We start from the raw sequence: 20980 nt of genomic DNA, 5'->3' as shown, positions 1-20980 counted from the left end.
TCAAAAAGTGTATTCTTACTGATCATGCAATTAATTCGTTAAAAGTGGATGTATTGTGAAATTTCTAAAATGTCATAGTTTATCAATACACACGAAAAATTTCAAACGCTACCTCATTTTGGCATCGATAGTCAGTGTTTTCTAGTTATTACTCTGTCTTTCTTCATGTATTACCTTAAGACTATCAATGTTCGTGGTATTGAGAATATGATAAGAAATTTTAATAACATAATAATTAAGATTCTTATGTAAACATATAAGTACCTAAGTAGTGTGTATTAAATTATTAAATAATTATAATATTGGATATAAATTAATCTGAACATTGACGATAACAAGGAAGGTAAGGGGAGTAGGGTTAGGTAAGGATCTGAGGGAGAAGGGGGAAGGGTGGAGGAAGTCAGGAAGGATGATACGATAAACAGTGAGGTTTCCAGAGATAGATAGTAATGTTTCAAACGTTTCTTGAAGATCATTAGAGATGATCTAATTTTCACGTGGGGAGGTAATTCATTCCATAGTCCAGCAGTTAAAAAGGAATAAATGTTGAATGATGCGTTAATACACAATTTCGTTTTAAAAAAATATTACCCAGAACGAGAAAAATGTAAGAACAGACGTTTTACAAATAAATTAAATTACCTTGAAAATCTGTTCTGTCATTCGTCTCAGTTCACTATTCAAAAAAATTTTTTTTCACAAAACACAGTTATCATTTTGGCATTATTTTCATCCTGAGGCGTACTTTTCTTTGTGAAATATCCCTGGCGATCTGGGATTTAAAGCGAACATGACATAAAAGGATGTCTCTTGACACTCCAATTCACCTTTGTCACTCTCGCAACGCGTGTGAACTAGAAGAATGCAAATAACGCTGAGGGGCAATGTGTGACACAAAGTCTGTGTAAACTGAACAAAGCAATGTGTGTTTTAATAGCAACATTTCGCTTGCAATAATCACACGAATATTCTGGTTTAAACGAAAATAGATTCTTTGTTTAAGAGTTGCGAAATTAAATGTGTGGTATGAAAAAAATGCCGTGTGAATGTTTTTGACCTACGGTACTCATTTCATAAAATAAAATACGTCCAAACATGTGCACGTATTTGTTTTTTTCATTAATTATTTTTATACTCATTTATTCTTAATAAGAATGTGATCGAAAATGAAAACCCACAAACGATGTTTGTTCTTTACATTCTTGATTTTATCTTTTTATCTTTTATATTTACTTTTATTTTAATTTTTTATCTTTTTACTTTCTCAGTTATTATTCTTCTTAAAATATCCACACGCAAATAATACATAGGACCTATATATATATATATATATATATATATATATATATATATATATATATATATATATATATATATATATATATATATATATATATATATATATATATATATATATATATATATATATTATATGTATATATATTTATATATATATATATGTATATATATATATATATATAAATATATATATATATATATATATATATATATATATATATATATATATATATATATATATATATATATATATATATATATAAATATATATATATATATATATATATATATATATATATATATATATATATATATATATATATATATATACATATATATATATATATATATATATATATGTATATATATATATATATATATTTTTATATATATATATATATATATACATGTATATATATATATATATATATATATATATATATATACCTTACAAAAGCCATCTATCAACATAACTTGTCTGTCTTGAACGAAAGCATGGAGAAAGTATAATAGATAAATTATAATGTTGTTTATTTATTCAATTAAGATAAGATAAAAATAAGTTTCGTTTCGAGAATTCGAATGAAATCTCTAACAAGACTAATATTATCGATATTAAAATGGTTAATTAGGATCGAAATATACCATTTTTAAGATACACTTTATTACAGTAGCCTGATAAGCGTTACTTAATAAATTTATTACGTTATAATTTTTATCGATTAATTGCCTCAAATTATAAAATATTAGATTTTAAATGTAAGAGAACAAATAGACTTTTTTTCTTCTATGACCCTTTCTGCACTGAACTGTGCAAAGATTAAATGTGTTCTTTTGTTGAATACTTAATCATAAAACTTTTTAATGCAGAGAAACAGTGGACGTACGTACGAGTATATACTATCCAATTTGAAACATAATACTATCTCATAGCTGAAGGAGCAGATGGAAGTCTGGGTATTTACAGAGTTTATGGCCTGTCATAGGCTGGTCAAGTTATCACTTTGCACACGTGCAATATTCACTATTCTACCCATGATTGAAAATCACACTACTCAAATTTTTGGATATCCTAGATCTACTATTAATTTCATGACACAGTACTTATGAGCTCATGACAGCCATTTATGTTGGATTACGAAAGCTTTTATTAAGCAGTGATCCTTTTATTTAGATGAATGCATGTGAACAAGTATTTGGATACACTCAAAATGTTGTAAACAAAGGAATAAAACTCACTAGAGTTTTTTTTCTCAGTGACTTATTCAATTTTACCACAACGACCTTCAGAATGAATATAATCGATAAAATAAAATAAAAAATACCATTACACTTTTTCCCCGCAGAAGTAGGTAGAGAGGATTGAACGCTATACAAATTTGTTTTTCTAAACATTATTGTATATACCCAACGATATTTTGACTGATCTATCCACTCCCAAGAATTAGAATTAGGTGATCATGACAATTTGTTTTCGGACTTCTGTTTTTATTTCTAATTAAATTTGACTCATATATTTTTTTACCGTTCTTTCGTCACCCATTATTTATATATTGTATCTACACTATTTCACGACGCCTTTCTTATTTTTATCCATAACGCTTATCTCGGCCTAGCTATATTTCCTTATCTCATCATTTGAACATCTGTTTTACCTCAAATTCGTCTGACTTTATCCAGTCTACTTTCATCCTTGTTTCACTTCCATTCAGAAAAATATTTTTCTTCATAAATCCCTCGTGGCCACCAATTTTCTAGACGTATAACGTTGATGGATCAAGTTATTATAAAGTGATTGAGAAATATTGATTTACGGCAGAAATGGTAGGGAAAAAATTGTTTGAACAACGGGGTTTGGTCCGAAAAATACACGAGGAAAGGAAAATGATTGATATAATCACAAAATATAACTAGAAAACAATTTCTACTTCGTTGATGAGACATTGATCGATGTTAAGATAATATTGTAACATTGCTGTTATTTTATCGTGAAAAGGATTTATCGGACAATAAAGGTAGTAACAAAAATGGATGCGTAGAAAAATATCTACCGTTGAAAAATATTATTTAAAGCCACTTTAGTTAAGAATATGCCATTTGAGATGTAATATTTTTATCAATATTCATCAATGCATACCCTAGAGACATCTGCCCTTACAAAACAAATCATACATAAACTCCGGGTAACACAAAGAACATTGGAGAGAAGGATGTTAAACAAATCATTTAGGGACCAAAAAACAAATACAAATGTTTGGATAAGGGAAAAGACCAGGTTAACAGATATGGCTCAAAAAATCACGGAACAAAAGTGGAACTGGGCACGCTATGTGGCACGTATGTCTGATGATATATGGACAAAGAAGGGGTTTAACTGGAGGCCTAGAAGAGGACGCAAAAGCGTGGATAGGCCCCAGATAAGATGGTCTTAATGGCATTAAGAAACTGGCGGGCCTGAACTGGAAGAGTTCAACAGAGAACTGTGGAAGTCCAAGAGGGAGGCCTTTGTTCAATACCGGACAAAAAAAGATGGCAGGAAGGAAGGAAGGTAGAGAACAAAACGCTGCTTCGGTATTGAAGCCTACAGCTGGATATGTGAACTCTATCCCCACTCTGCTACGTCATAGATCATTGAGCCTCTGGCAGCTCATCTGGAAGTCAACATACGAGATCATCCGAGCTAAAACAGGCTGGATACAGTCCCCAATATATAACCAGTGGAAGAAATAAAAAAATTATATTAAATACAAAAGATTTATTGATATGCACTTGGATTTTTTCCGATTAAAAGGTTTTCGTTAAAATGACTTATTTGTCGAATTTGACGCGTATAAGCCTTTCAGAAATTGGTTCCCAACTAAGCAAGCACTTTGCTGCTCTTTCTGAAAGGAGAATTGCCACCCCTTGACGGTGATATCGTTCTTGGCCGGAGTGCAGACACATGTGACTATCCAACAACCTCTTTCCAGATCCTTTCCATCGCGACTCGCTCAGTCCTAGGATATCTAACTTGTAGTCATCCATGATACGAGTCGCGTGAATATCTTTTCCGTGGACCTGCATTGTCCGCACATTGTACGTTCCAATGCGGAAAGATGAATTGTTGGATAGGAGCCGTTTAGTGAGCGCAGTCCTAATACCACAGCCGGGTCGGGGGGTGCCAGAGAAGCCGGTGTCCGAGGCATTTCGTGGACTTATCGTAATCAAAGGGTTTAGGGAGGCAGAGTGATTGGCCCAGCGCTCCCGAGGCCTGAGGTCTATGAGGTCTATAGGAGACAATACACATGTATTGTCAAACATTTTTCATTTCATATCATCCTATATTTATTTCGATGACCTCTTTCTTGGAATTCGGAACTCTAATCCAATTTGGCCTATGTTAGCATTTTTCGGTCAATACCCCTATTCCTTATACATATGTTTATTTTCGTATGAGCGTATCGCCCTCTCAGCAAACTTACTACGGAAATTGCAATAAATTTCGAACATTTTGTAACTACGTAGGTACATACTTTTTCGTCATTATAATCACTGAACTAAGGTTTTTGCCTCGAATACAGGTTATTCGTACAACTTTAATTTTTTTTCACAATATTTTTAGTGTGTCCAAATTTTTGCTGACAAATTATGGATTTGCTCCACTTAGGAGTTATTTTAATCAAGATCTTAACGTAGATTAAGTTGATAGATTTCGGTTGGATTAAAGATATTGCTTTATAGCAATAAGCCCACCAATGTACATATTTACATGTATACAGAAAAAAAAACTTATAATGTACCAATGATAAGAATTTTACAGCATTTGCCTCTTTACGATTTACAATTAATTAATAAACACTCAATTTAATTATTTATCTAGAAGTCTGCTAATAAAAATGTTTCCAGTTTTATAAAACAAAACTAGAACTTTGTTTATAAATATTTTTTCACTGGTACTTTTCTCCAACCGGTTTTGTCGAGAACCTTGTTATTATCAGGGATAAAAACGAATTGCAAAGTGTTTTAAAATGTGTCACAAGTCATATGCGAAAAACATCATTCAAAAAATGTTTACAATTATTCATGTGTCTGATTCCATTATGCGTTATTACCAATTAATACAAAAAATTATTGCATAATCATTTGAGATTCCTAACCAAGCTCTGTTGTCAATCAAATGTTAATTTTTTTTTATTGAGTTAATAATATTGATGATTAATTAGTAGTGAGGAAGAAACTGAAGAAACTGTTCGAAACCGGTCGAAGTTAAGTTCAGCGAAGTTAAGGTCGAAGTCATAATAAGATATCCAGTGGGTTTATATTATAGCAAATTTATTATAACAATGTTATTTTATGAGTTTAAAATGTCGTTTATTGTTTTGTATAAGAATATAAAATGGAAAACGATTCTACTTAAAAGATAAATGATATTCCAAGATACAAATATGATTTCACTATCTGCAGAAATCGAGGTCATAATATATAATACTGCTTTAATACCGAGCGGTAAGTGTTGGTACCATAAACGTGTATCTTTCATATGTATTACTCAACGGCGCATGAAAATGATAACCCCAATGTTATTAAATGATAACCTCCAATAAATATCCGATAACATCATCATAATAACCTGAAAAATTAATCAAGAGTGTAAAATAATAATAACTCTATAAGTATACAGGTTTACCGAAAAAAACACATTGGCATTTTCTACAAAGATAAGAATTTTTCTCTTTATAAAGCGATAATCAAGGATAATTCCAATAATGTCAATTTGAACGAAAATATATATGATAACAAGAATACAAATAATACAATTTGATAGATTTCATGGAACGTAGAGATATATCTCATATACATATATATTTTTTATTTTTTATTTCATCATATCTGAAATTTATAAGTGTAGTTAGAAATCGTGTATAGAATGGTGAATGTTGTTGAAGTATATAAAGTGATCAATTTAACCATCATATAACAGGTCGTTAGCCCTTAAAATACCCAGACTTCTATATTCTTCATTAACGTTATGATGTCAATAATCGATGTAATCAACGAAACCTTGGCATATTCCTTATTAGGATTCATTTATCTTAGAAATATTTATTTGGAATTGATATGTTTTGATGATTGCTCGCACATGATTAGACTAATAAAGTTACACATATGACACAATCCAACAAATACTCTTATATCAATAAATGAGATATATTTTCTTTCGCAGCTTCAAGAAGTTATATGTACAACATTTTGAGTGTGTCCAAATACTTGTTCACAAAATCTGGATTATCTCCAATTACAGGAGTTATTTTCATATTATTTTTTGATATCTCATCAAAGATGAAGAAGAATATGGATGTCGGGGCATTTACGGGGCTTACGACCGTCATAGGCTGGTTTAAGTGATCACTTTACACACGTGTAACATTCACCAATTCTACCCATTATTGACAACCACACTACTCAAATTCTTGGAAGTTCTATATATATGAACCAATTTAGAAACCTTGTTCATGAATCACTAGAACTTCACTATATATTAAGTTATATATAGTGTATAAATGAAGTTCACATCGGGACATTGATTAAATACAAAAGTAATCCTTTTTACTACGTTGTGAAGATAACTTTATATTTACTTTAATTGACAATATGGACAAAATACTGATATAAATACTCGGATATTTCAACGTTTTTAAATAGTTTACTTCCGTATGAGATCTAAGCCCATTGATTACATACGGAAGACGGCATTTTAACTACACAGTGTAGATACATTTAGTTGTATTAGTTGATTCGAAAGCAACTTTGTGGTTAATATCTAACCATTTTTAATTACAATTTCACTTGATAATGATGCGGAATGCATCGAAACACACAGATTTAAAGAAAATGTGGCATTTACAAGTAAAAATACAATTAAAAATGCGTAGATAAATTTAATTTTACTTTCGGATACCTCATTTTTTATCACTATTTTTTGTTAAATTTTTAACTGGTTGTCAATTCGTATTACCAGGATAGAAAAAATGTTTGTCTTTTTTTATACATAAGTTGGGTTGATGTTATCTACATACCATATTTGTACCTCGTAGTTTAAAAGTTAACTTCCGAATGTAATTGATACCCTGGACAACTAATAATATTGTGTTGAGAGATGTACATGATTTGATGAATTTTAAATTTTAAAAAAGTGTTATCTTTTTTTTGAAAATATTTTTCTAAATGACATCAATTTTCTTTATAAATTAAACGACAGCCATATATTTTTTTGTATAATTCATGATAAAAGTTTTTGATTTTAAGAGTAATTCAAGTTTCATTAAAAATAATAACAAAAATTTAAATTTATTATCTTCTTCTAACCCTTATCCACACCCAATGGTGCAAAGGGTACTGCATCATGTTGACGTAATGTTACACATCTATCCCCAAAGAAGACAAAGTGCTTGTCGAAACCGGTTGGAAAAATGTACCAAAGATAAAAGTGGTGTTAAATCATAGTTTGTGTTTTATTTTGTGAATTTTATAAAATACACCACAAAGTATCATCAAAAAAGATTTTTTTTGAGTTCATTTATTTTCATATATTTCCTTCTTTTATTTTATCTACATGCTAACGATAACGTAAAAAATAATATATAGACCAACATACACGTTTCGTGACTCAGTTATGACTCATTTGGGGAATATGACTAGTTTTTATACGATCTAGGTTTGTAATAAAAACGAATATAAACTGTTTCGAGGCAATATTGTTGCTACAAGAGAATAATGACCATTATATTTCGGTTACAAACACAGCTTCTTCTAATCACCTAACTTTCAAAAATTCTTTACAACATTTTGAGCGTGTTCAAAAACTTGTTCACAAATCTGGATTATTTCCAATTATAGGAGTTATTTTTCATATCATTATGAAATGATATGAAAAATAACTCCTATAATTAGAGATAATCCAAATTTATGAAAAAGTATTTAGACACACTCAGAATGTTGTAAAATTAATTAAGTGGTCATAAGCTATAGTATAAGTTATAAGCTAAAATAATTCAAATGAAAATGATATTTTTTGACGTTTCTCATGTATGTGATTATAATCCACGATTCGTACCTCACTAATATAAGAGTTTCTGCTAAATAATAAGCTTATTTTCATCTCACTAATAGATGTCTCTAGTGAAGTTCTAGTAATTCAAGAACAATGTTTCGAAATTGGTTCATATATATAGAACTTCCAAGGATATGAGTAGTGTGTTTGTCAATAATGGGTAGAATTGGTAAATGTTACACGTGTGTAAAGTGATCACTTAAACCAGCCTTTGACGGTCGTCAGCCCCGTAAATGCCCAGACTTCCATATTCGTCTTCATCTTCGATGAGATGTCAAAAATTAATATTTCAATAATTCATTTAAAAGTGGTGATTTAGCAGCGTTCTGTACAATATTATTATTTGATACGTGCAACCAGGTCAGGGTTCTTTTTGAAAAAATCCCGTCTAACTACTATGCGATAAATGTATTTACTTATTTATGCACATGTTAATGTAAACATCGCGTTGCTAAGCAATTGATAAGTAATTTTAACGGAAAATAAAAATCTCTTAGACGAATGTGCGGCAACACGATGTTTGAAAGATGTTGAATGGTGATATAAGGAAAGCATACAAGGGCAAGATACGTATCGATGAGATTAAGAAAGGTGCTCCAGATGGTTTGGGCATGAGAATCGAATAAGTAAAGAAAGAACTTTAAAAAAATATGTGACGAATATAGTTGGTAATAGAAGCAGAGGAAGATCTTGGAAAACATGGCATGTTGTCGGAATAATCGGCAGGTATACATGAGTCCGCCTCCGTGGTGCAATGGTCAGCGTGTTTAGCTACCGTGCTGGAGGTCCCGGGTTCGATTCCCAGGGGGGGTGAAAATAAATATTAGTGATTTTACATTGTAATATTTATTTTATATTACCCTGGACTGGTTTCTGATGCGCAAGAGTGATCACCTTGCCTTCATATAAGTAATGATCAAGATAATACTGCGTCAATTCGATGCAGTGCCCTATGCACCATTGGGTGTGGATAAGGGTTATAAGTAAGTATAAGTAATACATGAGTAGACACATGAACGTAAAGAGGCAAAGATTGTTTGCAAAGACAAATTAGTGTGGCGTTCTATTTTCCCGGCCCGACCATGCGGGAAGCGGCTTAATGGTAAGTTGGTTTAAAAATCAACCACCTTAGAATCCAGTTCGCGTGTCGACCGCACTCTGTCTTCTTTCATCCTTCTTTTGGCCATCTCCAAGTTTACATACATACATTAAGATTGGAACTAGAACTCCGTTGTGTACCACCAGTTGAGCTTTCGCTGACAGGTTTTTATTTGCTTTAACTGATTTCAATGCGCCGTTCACTCTGTTCCCATAAAAACTATAAAATAACTTTTTTTTATAATTTGTGTCACGTAAACTTTGTGACGTTAGACGTAAAGCTTCCAAATTGATTCCTTTAATATTAAAATTAACTATCGGTCTTTTTCGTGCCAGGTACGGTAACGGAGTATTGCACGGGAAGACACTAAATCTTTTATGCGATAATTATACAAAATATGTTTTGACAATATTAACAAATCAGAAGTTTTGTTTTGATATAAAAAATACTCTGTTGGTAAAAAAATAACGCGAAGTAAAATGAAAATGTATGATTTTTTTTCTTTACCATTAACTGGAGTTGGAAAACCAAAATATAAGTTGAGTTATGTAAACTATTTAAAAAAAGTATTTTAAGGATTTTTTGAGATGTTTTCACAGCACAAAAAATAAACACCCTTAAAGGAAATTTAACCCTGCCATGCTTTAGGTTATCAGATTTACACACATTTAATTTGTACCTCTGTCTCAAAATTCTCCTTTATGTTTTTAAGATGCTGAAACCTCATTAAATATTTTAAAGATTTCCGTGCATTAAAAACTTTTTTTAAATTGTAAATTGGGTATCTAATTGTCTTAGTATTACCTTCAACATAAATTATTGATGAGTAATTATTTTTAAAGGAAAACTGATTACCTCTGTACGTTACGTATCAGTCCAGGCTTACATGAAATAAAACAGTAAAAAATGTATATAATAAAAATCCATTATATTTTAACCACTTTTAATAAACTTATAAAAGTGGTTGAAAACAAAGTGAATATTTTATTTTATAACGTTTATAAAATGTGCCACAATGTATCGGTAAAAATCATTAAAAATGTGAATAAATCACTAGTTTTTTTTTATTTATAAAAGCTCCTAAGGAATCGAAAACTCATATTTTGGAACGGTAGCTGAACATGCTAACCATTATGCTACGGAAACAACGTTTAATTGATGATTAAATCTTCATATTGAACGTTTTCAAATCACGATTCATAACATAAATGCGAAGTGTACAAATTTAAATAAATATTTACTTGATTTTCTAAAATTAAACGATACAATATATTTCATGAACACAATTTTTAAAGAGAGCAAACATTTTAAACTGGGTTAAGAGGTTATTCCATTTTTCAATAATACTGTCTAATTTTAACTTTATATTTTTGGTGAAGACATGTTGACATTTGTTTTCATGTAAAAACACACTCTCATTGTTTATGGATGTAAACAAGTTTTTCAAAATATATTAAATGTACATAAATAAATACTTACAGTCGTATGTTTAAGGATTAAACTCTTCTGAAAATATGATTTTCATTCACTGAAAAATATCACTTTGTTATAAATTATTTCGTGAATTTGTTAAAAGTACGGTCACTTAAGCGAACAAAACGATACCCACTGGCCGTTTGTCAAGTATGAAAATCGCCCGGTGTATTTCGGTCGAATACGCACATGTTGTTTATTTGGATTTATAATTATAGCGACGGGCGTCCGCAACGACTCGACCATGCGGCGCTATCAACAGTTAGTTACTGAGCGAGTTGGCTCTAGCGCCGCGGGCAGCGGTGCCGTCCCGGCGCTGCGGGCGCCACGACGCGCCAGTGCCGGATCTCGCAATGTTCCACTGATAATAATATAATGTTACATATTTCTAGTCATTTTTTGTATTTATTTATTGTCTTTTATCCATACCTTGAGGAGAAGTGTGAAAACCTCTAAGGTTCATATGGCGAAAATATATAAAATACAACGAAAAAAACTCTTTGATCACTTTTTGGTAGTCTATCCAATTTTAATTTAAATTTTACTTGTTTAATACCACCATTTCTTAAAAAATAAAAAATAAAACAAAAAAAAATTAAAAAATAAACACGTACCACATTCATCAAATAAAAAATAAAAAACTTGAATAAAAAATAAAAAAATAAAACAATATCATTTAATATAACGTAACAGTACAAGAAAATAAAATTATGTGAAATTAAAGATATATAAATTTATGTGTAGAACATATATAGAAATACATGTATATATATATATATATATATATATATATATATATATATATATATATATATATATATATATATATATATATATATATAATAATAAAACCCTTATCCGCACCCCAATGGTGCATAGGGCACTGCTTCATATAAACGCAGTGTTATCTTGATCGTTTACACATGAAGGAAAGGTGATCAGCCCTCCGCTTCAGGTACCAGTCCAGGGTAATATTGAATAAATATTACAGTGAAAAAAAAATCACTTATATTTATTTGACCCCCCCCCTGGGAATCGAACCCGGGACCTCCAGAACGGTAGCCGAGCGTGCTGACCATTACACTACGGAGGCGGACATATATATATATCCATAACATCTAGGCTTCCTGACAGACCATTTCATGTAAAGCATTCGAGTTTTTTTATCAACTAAGTTGCGAAAATTAAAGAAAATGTGAAACAAATCTATATCCCGGTTTTACTGTGATATGACAAGCTTTCAATATCGCTCTATAAATATATTAATACAATTTATGTAAAACCACCACCAAATTTTCTATAAGTGCCCCAATGTAGGCAGTGATAGGGATTAATTAGTATTTTGTTAGTTTAGTTAGTCAGCTACATCCGATTCCGGTACACAGACGCCTGCACAACCCCGATCAGCGTAGCAGACAGACACGAAACAGTGCAAAGACATTTGCATAAAATGCTTATTCATCGTATTTCCCACTTAACTTTATTGTTGAATTTTATGAATGTTTTATCATAAAATATGCTAAATTAATAATGGAGTTATTAAAGCTTGAGTACAGAGCTGGCGACCGACGCCGACGCCCAGCGTACCGACGATGGATGTCCGTCCCGACGATCGTGATTTAAGAATTTAATCACCTCACTCCACTCGAGTTATAACGCACGATCACTAGTCACCACGCTCATTGTCGCTGTGGGTGCGAAACACGTCTCACTAACGTGCTTTGATATATCAAGAATAAGCTAATTTAATAATCTCAACTTTTACCGCGATTTAGCATGAAGAATTTATAGCCTATTCAGAGAAAGAAAAGCAATTTGGATTACAATATAAGTCAGTCGAGTATTTCGTTTTTTTGTTTGTGTCAAATTGTATTCATGATGATTGGGTAATTTTGATCGTTGAAAATACAAGGGAATTCTTTATTTATTTGTTTATTAAGAACTCTTTGTTTGAAGTTGAGATACCTCTATTCTATATAAATATATATACATATGTTCATATTTAAATCTCATTAATTTGCCATATTTTTCATTATGACATTAACGATTCTTAAAACTTCACCGTTAATAAATTTATTTTTCATATCTTTTTTTTTAATATTTGGTAATCAAACGTTAAATAATAAATATTTTGATACACGGAATTCATATAACCAGTTCATATGTAGAGATAAAACATTATTATCCCAAGGTGATATCTGTTTCCATGTCAGAATAAAATGCTTATCATGAAAAGATATTTATTTCACAAATTATCCCTGTTTATTTCATAAATAACAAATATTCATCAAATAAATTTGCCTCATAAAATGAACAGCTTTGGGCACTAGTGCAATTCCTTTGTGCAAATTACGCTTAAATAAATTCTTACTTGACCTTAGAAATTATGGAGGAAATAATAAGAAATACTTTTTTGACAATCCCAATTGTGTTATTGATAAAAAAATCTATTGTTTGTACAAAGGTAAATAGTATATTAGCTTTAAAGGTGTCTCAACTTAATATGAAACATGTATTGTTCTTCCCTTAAGTCTAACGACACATATTTCATCTCAAGTTGAAGCACCTTTCAAATTGGCATTTCATCCACAGGTTAAATAATCTAGTGTCCGATATAATCAATAATAATTACATTGAGTATATTAGTTACTAAGTAGCAGTAATTGACTCAGCAGTCACTTAAAGAACAAGAAATAATGTATTTTTTATTTACTAAGTATTTAAGTCCATGTTTCCGCTTGTAAAGAAATAAGCAACAGCTTCCACCCCCTTTTCATCTCTCAACATCCCAAAGCCACAGCTCTCAAATTTAGGCCAATTTCGCAAACGGTATTTGATAATGATGCTGAATGCATCAAAACACGTGTAAAATTTTAAAAAGAAATGAATAAATATTGCCACAAAGTAACTGCCAAACCAAATAATGAAAAATTAAATGTCAGACACCAAAGCAAAAAATGTCATTTAACATCAGATTTTAATACAATTTTCCTCCCGTTTAATTTCTGTTAGCAAATTGTTTATAAATTGGTTTTGTCATAATTTTACTTTTTCCTGAAACCCATTAATATTTTGGCGAAACAGTAACAAAATTTCTGACAAGAAAATTAATTTGATGGGTTTACTTTATTCATTTCTTTAGCTTACTCAAGCGAAGGGAACGTTTGATTAACTGCGTTGTAAAATTCATAGCGCTATATTTGCTCGCACATTTGCGTGTTGATGTTCGGCAAGACATGACCTCTGTTTTATTTTATATTAAAGAGATAATAATTTCGAACCATAAAAGTGGTTATCAAAATTAAAGTAAATAATTTCTATTAATTTTTTTATTCAATTATGAGGGTGACGAATTTGATTTTTTATTCTATGGAAACTGTTTTTGAAAAAAAAAACAAACGAAATAATTAATTATTTAATTGACCTATTTTCATCTTAGGAGTTATTATTTATTACATTTAGATAACTCAACATAGTTGAAGAAACAAGTGTAGACACTTTAATTTGTTAACAAGGATTAAAACCCAGCCAAAAATAATGTAAATAAAATAATCTGGCAAAATTATAAGCTGCATAAAATTTTTAATTAATGTTTTGAGGCATCTCCTAGTATGTAAAATAATCCGGTAAGGATCTTGCGTAAATCTAAATAAAATGGTCTCTGCTAAATAAAAGCTTTATCAAATCAACCATAGATGGCTCCCGTGAACCCAAATATAAAGGGTCATGAGATTTATGACCCATTATATTTGGGTTGATGGAGAGTCTCAAAAAATTGAGTAGTGTGGTTGTCGTGTGTTACACGTGTATGGCGTAATCACTTAACCAATCTATGACAGGTCAAAGTTGAGTTCAAAATATAATATTTTACTAATTTTTAATGAATTTCATTTAATTATTCCAATAATTAATGTTATAAAGAGTTTTGCCAAACAATGCGGGGGGCGTCATAATAATTACATATTACATAAAAGATTTTTTATACACTACTAGATAAAGACGATATTAATATTATTTATTTCTTTTTATAGTTGATCATCGCGATATCGAGTAATTATTCTTAATAAATTATTAATATTCATATAACAAACCAAACAGCGTATACTGAGCATTAAGATAGGATTCTCGTGAAACGTTCGTGACATTTAAATTAAATTCTTGAAAAACATAATTAATTATAACTAAATTTTAAGTAAATATGTATATTTTAATCAAATTGAATTAATATTTGAAAAGTAAAAAAATACCTATGATATGAAAGGGATTTTTTATATGAATAACTCTCCAAAGAATAAAAAGCGTGAAATGATGCTATACGCTTTTCACTCAGGGTGGTTTCAGGGTGTATTTTCCAAGATTGAGTCACAAATAGGCACTCACCTCACTACGCTCGATATAACGTGCGAGTGGATTTGATGTCTTACGAACACCCTTCAAATTCTCCAATGAAGCATTATAGTCTATGACCGTGTACACATAATAACGTATTTTGCGAACATTCAATAGGCAATTGCTTTGAGTTGGTTAGTTCCACGGAATTTTCAGTTTAACCGTAAACCCAAAAATGTTTAATGAACAAAGGAAATATTGTGCTGTTAATTTGATAATCAAATTCCACTGTTGTACGTCACTATTAGTTTGTTTGAAAACTTGAGTTTGAAAAAAATTATGAAATATTTTTATTTTTTATAATTGTTTTGATTCGAAATTAAAAATTAAATTATTGCTTAGTAATAATCAAAGAGAGAGAGAGACAGTTTTTTTTAAAGATTATTTGATTCATTATATTAGGCAGGCAGAACGGAGGCGGTTGGAGGCGTTTGAGATGTGGTACTATAGGCGCATGTTGGGAATTCATTGGTCGGAACAGTCGGGAACAACAAGGTTTTAACCAGGGCTGGGGAGTCTAGATGCTTACAAAATAAAGTAAAAAAAAACAGCGGACCAAATGGATTGGCCATAATATGACACCCAGCCCATTTTTAGTAATTATGATTTTTTTAACTGTTTAGTAACCATATTTCAGTGAAAATGAAAAACGTCTATAAATAATGTATTAGTATGAAATTAAATAACTTTGCTTGACATTTATTTAATGGGCGAAATATAACGGTGTCTTCATAATCTTAAGGGATGACTGTAATTTCACGTAACGTAATTTACTTTTGGATAATGAGTTTGAATGTATTCAGAATGAAACGTAGGCTTTGAAAACTTGCTGAATAATATCCTTCGATTAATTTAAACTAATTAAATTAATGAAAGCCAGCAAATATTACAATATTGGTTATAGAAATTCCTTTGATTACTCTACGGTATTCAAAGAAGCGATGCGTAGAATTATATTGAAAATGGATTATGTATGTCGTTTCGAATAACGAGTGACGAGGTAGTCTGTGGAGCATCCAGTCAACGAAATTGTGTCTTTGGCAGAGATTATGGGGTGAATAACATTGAATCGATGAACTCACTGAAGACTTTATTTATGGTAATGAGCAAAGGAGATGGTTTGGATTTGCATTGAGTTGCATTTACAGCAAGAAACTATGGAGGAGAAACTGATAGAAGGGGAAGATGTAACAGAGAAGCTTTCTAACAACGTATTACTTATAATATTATTTTTTGACATCTCATCAAAGATGATGAAGAAAATGGAAGTCTGGGCATTTACGAGGCTGACGACCGTCATAGCCTGTTTAAGTGATCACTTTACACGCGTGTAACGTTCATCATTTCTACCCATTATTGACAACCACAGTACTCAAATTCTTGGAAGTTCTATATAAATGAACCAATTTCGTAACGTTGTTTTTTAATCATTAGAACCTTACTAGAGGTATCTATTGGTGAGATGAAATCAGTTGTCGTCAGCTCCGTAAATGCCCAGACTTCCATATTCTTCATCATCTTTGATGAGATGTCAAAAAGTAATGTGAAAGTAACTCTTACAATTGGAGATAATCCAGATTTTATGAACAAGTATTTGGACACACTCAAAATGTTGTATAACTTATCGTTTATGTAGAAGAATCACCCTTATGCCACATACGGGATAGAGACCAGAACAGACATATTGAGAACCAAATCTCTTTTAAAAAATCATAAATGAGAACATTGAGGTGCAGAACCGGAAACAAGTTAAGAGACCGAATAAGGAACATGTTAATTCGGAAAATGTGTGGTAAAATAGGATATAGTCAAATGGGGAAGACAGCGAAGACGATTCTGAAATGCCCGTGTCAATATAATACAAGAAAATAGACTGGCCCAAATCGCTCATCAAGAGAACGCAGACGAAAGATCACCTGGAAGACCTCCAAAGCGATGGCGTGACAGCTGGCAGTCCACATCACAAGAGATGGATAACGGAACAAACAGATTCTCGGACCCTTATGATGGAAGAAAAACACCCTTATCATACAGCAGTTATGCGCAATGTGAATTTATTTATTGATAATGTTTTATTGATTATTTACCAAATTTGATGCCTCGGCTAAAACAAATGGTACACAGGTTTCTAGTAAATAATATATAATTTCACGATAAAAGTGTCGGAGAATGAAAAATTCTTCTCGCAAAAGACTTAAAAAGTGCAACAATAGAAAGACTAACGAGCGACTCTTCCTTTTTGTGATTTACACCATTTAAAGATCCATAATTTTGTTTAAATGCTTTTGAAAGTGTTTGACATTTATCATTATTCGAAAAATCTTTTCGCTTTCCGAGTAAGATTCAGAAACAAATTACACTCGCTACGCGAACTTCCACTCTATTTCCCTTTTCTTCTCAGAAATTCTATCAATATACCCAACTATAATAGCAGTGTATAGTAATATAATACAGGTATTAGGATGTAATACATTCAATTTACCTGCATATTTTCTTCAAGTTGTCTATCCCTAATCTGCACCCAATAGTCCCATTAGCACTGCTTTAAGTATAGATTCATGTTTTGATTATATACTCTCTGTCTACCCCTGCTAAGAAGCGGCGTGATGGTAAATTAGCTAGTTATTTTTATGTATATGGAAATTTAAATAAAACATGAGCTATCAAAATAATATAATCAATATATAAAGCACTTATTTTGTGATTTAGCTATAATGACTCTATGAAGCTGTCAATATATATCTAATTTTATTACTCATTAAAATGTCGAACATAAAAAGCTATTTTATTCGAAACCAAAAGTAAAATGCAACACTTACTTATTATAAATTTATTGATGCAAAATAATTTATTTACAACATTTTGAGGGTGTCCAAATACTTGTTCACAAATCTGGATTGTCTACAATCCAGGAGTTATTTTATTTTTTGACATCTCAACATAGAAAGAGAAGAATATGAAAGTCTGGGCAATTACGGGGCTTACGACCGTCATAGGCTGGTTTAATTGATCACTTTACAGACATGTAACATCCATCAATTCTACCCATGACAATTGTTCTTGAATTGACTACAGTTTCACTAAAGACATTTATTGGTGAGATGAATTAAGCTTTTTATTTGGCAGAAACTCTTTCATCACTCAAACCAGCCTATGACGGTTGTAAGCCGTAAATGCCCAGACTCCCATATTCTTCTTAATCTATGTTGAGATGTCAAAAGAAAAAAATATGAAGAAGTTTAAATTTGTGTTTTTTAAATTGTGATTGGATTAAGGGTGGCGTTATAAACATGTATATTGACAAGTTTGTATATTACGAAATTGATTACGTCACGTAAATTCTATTGCATATAAACGTACACAAAACGTGTTATAGTAGTTGATTGTGTAACGGCTGTAACAGATAATCATGGGAGATTATTACATTCGATAAGCATGCACCTGAAGGGACTGTTCAATGAGGGAACTGTAATATTATATATGAACGTGTGCTGCATTTCTAGTAAACTATTATTTGAAATGTAATACGATATTGTATTGTAATACTTAGATTCACATGATTAACGAAAATAATCCATAAACCATATACTCGTAGATCGACGTTGTAATCGGGTAATAACTTAGGAGATAAGATAATTTTGTATTCGTATTCGAATTTAATAACAGTTTTAATATTTTGATTTTTTCACCAACTTTTCTAACTAAATTTCATAATACCTCATATTTAACTTGATTATTTTTTTACTGAAATATTTGTTTTTTACACAAACATATTTTATCGCGGGTAATATGAAACGACCCCATTTAGGCTTAAATAATTTAAAATTGAAATAAATACCCTTTTCTGCCACAAAACACTTCAAATTATTGGGAAAAAAATCTGTTTATATAATCAGATTTTGTTTTGAATACAAATGGAATATAAATTTTAATCATAATCGAATAATATAAATACAATGCAAATTTTGTATTTCATTTTGCTTTAATTGATATGCTGTAATGTATTAATATATTTACACTCCAGATATTATTTTTATTTCGTTTATTGCATTTAATAAAAACTCGTTTTATCGTTTTTTAATTAATATTTCAAATCCTTGGAAGTGGTCAGGTCAGGAGTCGGAATGATCATTGGGTATGCATAAAGAGACATGAATGTGGAGAAGCGAAAAGTTTTCGCAAAGACAGATTGGTGTGGCATTCTATTCTCTCTACCTTCCCATGCGGGGAAGCGGGGTGATAGTTAGCTTGTATAATTGACGATAACTTTTTGATTACTTCAATATTTTTTCATATTTCACGTACGCAGTACTAGCAGATAGCTTCTAAATGCAAGAACTGTCCTATGGCACGAAGTCAATAATTTGAGTGTTTTTGCGTCGTGTGTTACATGCAAGTAATCTTTGTCGACACCTTTTCACTAAGTCCACATGAAATTGGCATTAGCAGAAAGCGAGCAGTAACAGTACGAATCAAATATGAAGTAACGCTTAACCAAACAAATCGAAACAATCTGTCGCGATGAATTTACGATTGATTTAAAAGCTTTCAATCGTTTATTTATTTTGTCACATTCCACGGCGACTGTTATCCGATACTAAATATTTAATCGATAGTAAATATTTCAGTGATGTAACCAAAACAAGAACTAACTGTAATTTAAACTATGTACTAATACATATTTTGATATTTTAACATAGATGAAGAAGAACATATAAGTCTGGATATTTACAGGGCTTATGACCTGTTAAAGGCCGCATGAGTGATCATTTTACACACGTGTAAAATTCACTATTCTACCCATGATTTCAATTTTTTTGTACTATTACATATATCATAAATGTAAAAATAACTCCCTATGTGGAGAAATTCAGATTTGTGAACAAGGATTAGGACACGCTCAAAAATGTTTACATTTGGATTTACTAATAAACAACAAGTAACAAAAAACTGTCAATAAAAAATCAATACAAAAATGTTCTGAATTTGGCTTCTTGGGAAAAAGCGTACGGTAGTCAGTAGTATTTTAAAAATAAATGTGAAAACATATTACCAATAATTTTTAATCGAATTATATCAAAGAAGTTTCAAAGAAATATTAACTCATTTTGTAGGTAGGTACCACGAAGATTTGACACAGATATATTACCAAAAAAATAGTTAAAATAACGTATAGTAAACATACGATAACTATAAAATAACGTATAATAAATAGTAAAATAACGTATTTCAAAAAAGTTTTAAAAATATAATGACATTTGCTGGTAGGTATTTTGTGATGATATGACCCAGATGTTTCAAAAATCATTTCGTACAGTCCCTACAAATAAATCTGCTCCAGTCTTTTTACGGAAATTCACACAAAAGTGCGTATGATTCCGAAGCCCACGAAACAATCCCTTTTAGTAGAGTCACTTCCGAATACACAAAACCTCCGAGCAATTTGTTCCCCCAGGACGATGGCAAAATACTCACTACCCTAACTCAATTTCGTTGGCTACTAGATAGAACTCCCTCGATAATAGCGGGATATTTCAATGCAAATTGCTTCCACGGAGAACTGTCAATAGAAAAAACTGTTTACTCGAGGAAAGTTCGTGCTTTATTTGTTCCGTTACTTTGTACTTAAT

General features: G+C 30.9%; 1 protein-coding gene across 2 annotated transcripts in view; it reads right to left on the bottom strand.

Annotated features, from left to right (window-relative positions):
• Mct1 (Monocarboxylate transporter 1) overlaps positions 1 to 11233 on the bottom strand; it is a 56205-nt gene extending 44972 nt beyond the window's left edge. Inside the window, exon 1 of one of the 2 annotated variants that reach the window (XM_088265698.1) lies at positions 10968 to 11233. The gene's annotated coding sequence lies outside the window, so the exon portion shown is untranslated. Of the gene's footprint in view, positions 1 to 642; positions 859 to 10967 lie in introns of those variants that run through there. The other variant, XM_088265700.1, reaches the window with a different exon arrangement.
• Positions 11234 to 20980: the final 9747 nt, after the last annotated feature.

This window comes from Brachycentrus maculatus, unplaced genomic scaffold (assembly GCF_059751285.1).
Source record: "Brachycentrus maculatus isolate JH-2025_06_01 unplaced genomic scaffold, ASM5975128v1 h1tg000257l, whole genome shotgun sequence".
Taxonomy (NCBI): domain Eukaryota; kingdom Metazoa; phylum Arthropoda; class Insecta; order Trichoptera; family Brachycentridae; genus Brachycentrus; species Brachycentrus maculatus.
This window is presented reverse-complemented; position numbering and strand designations above follow the sequence as displayed.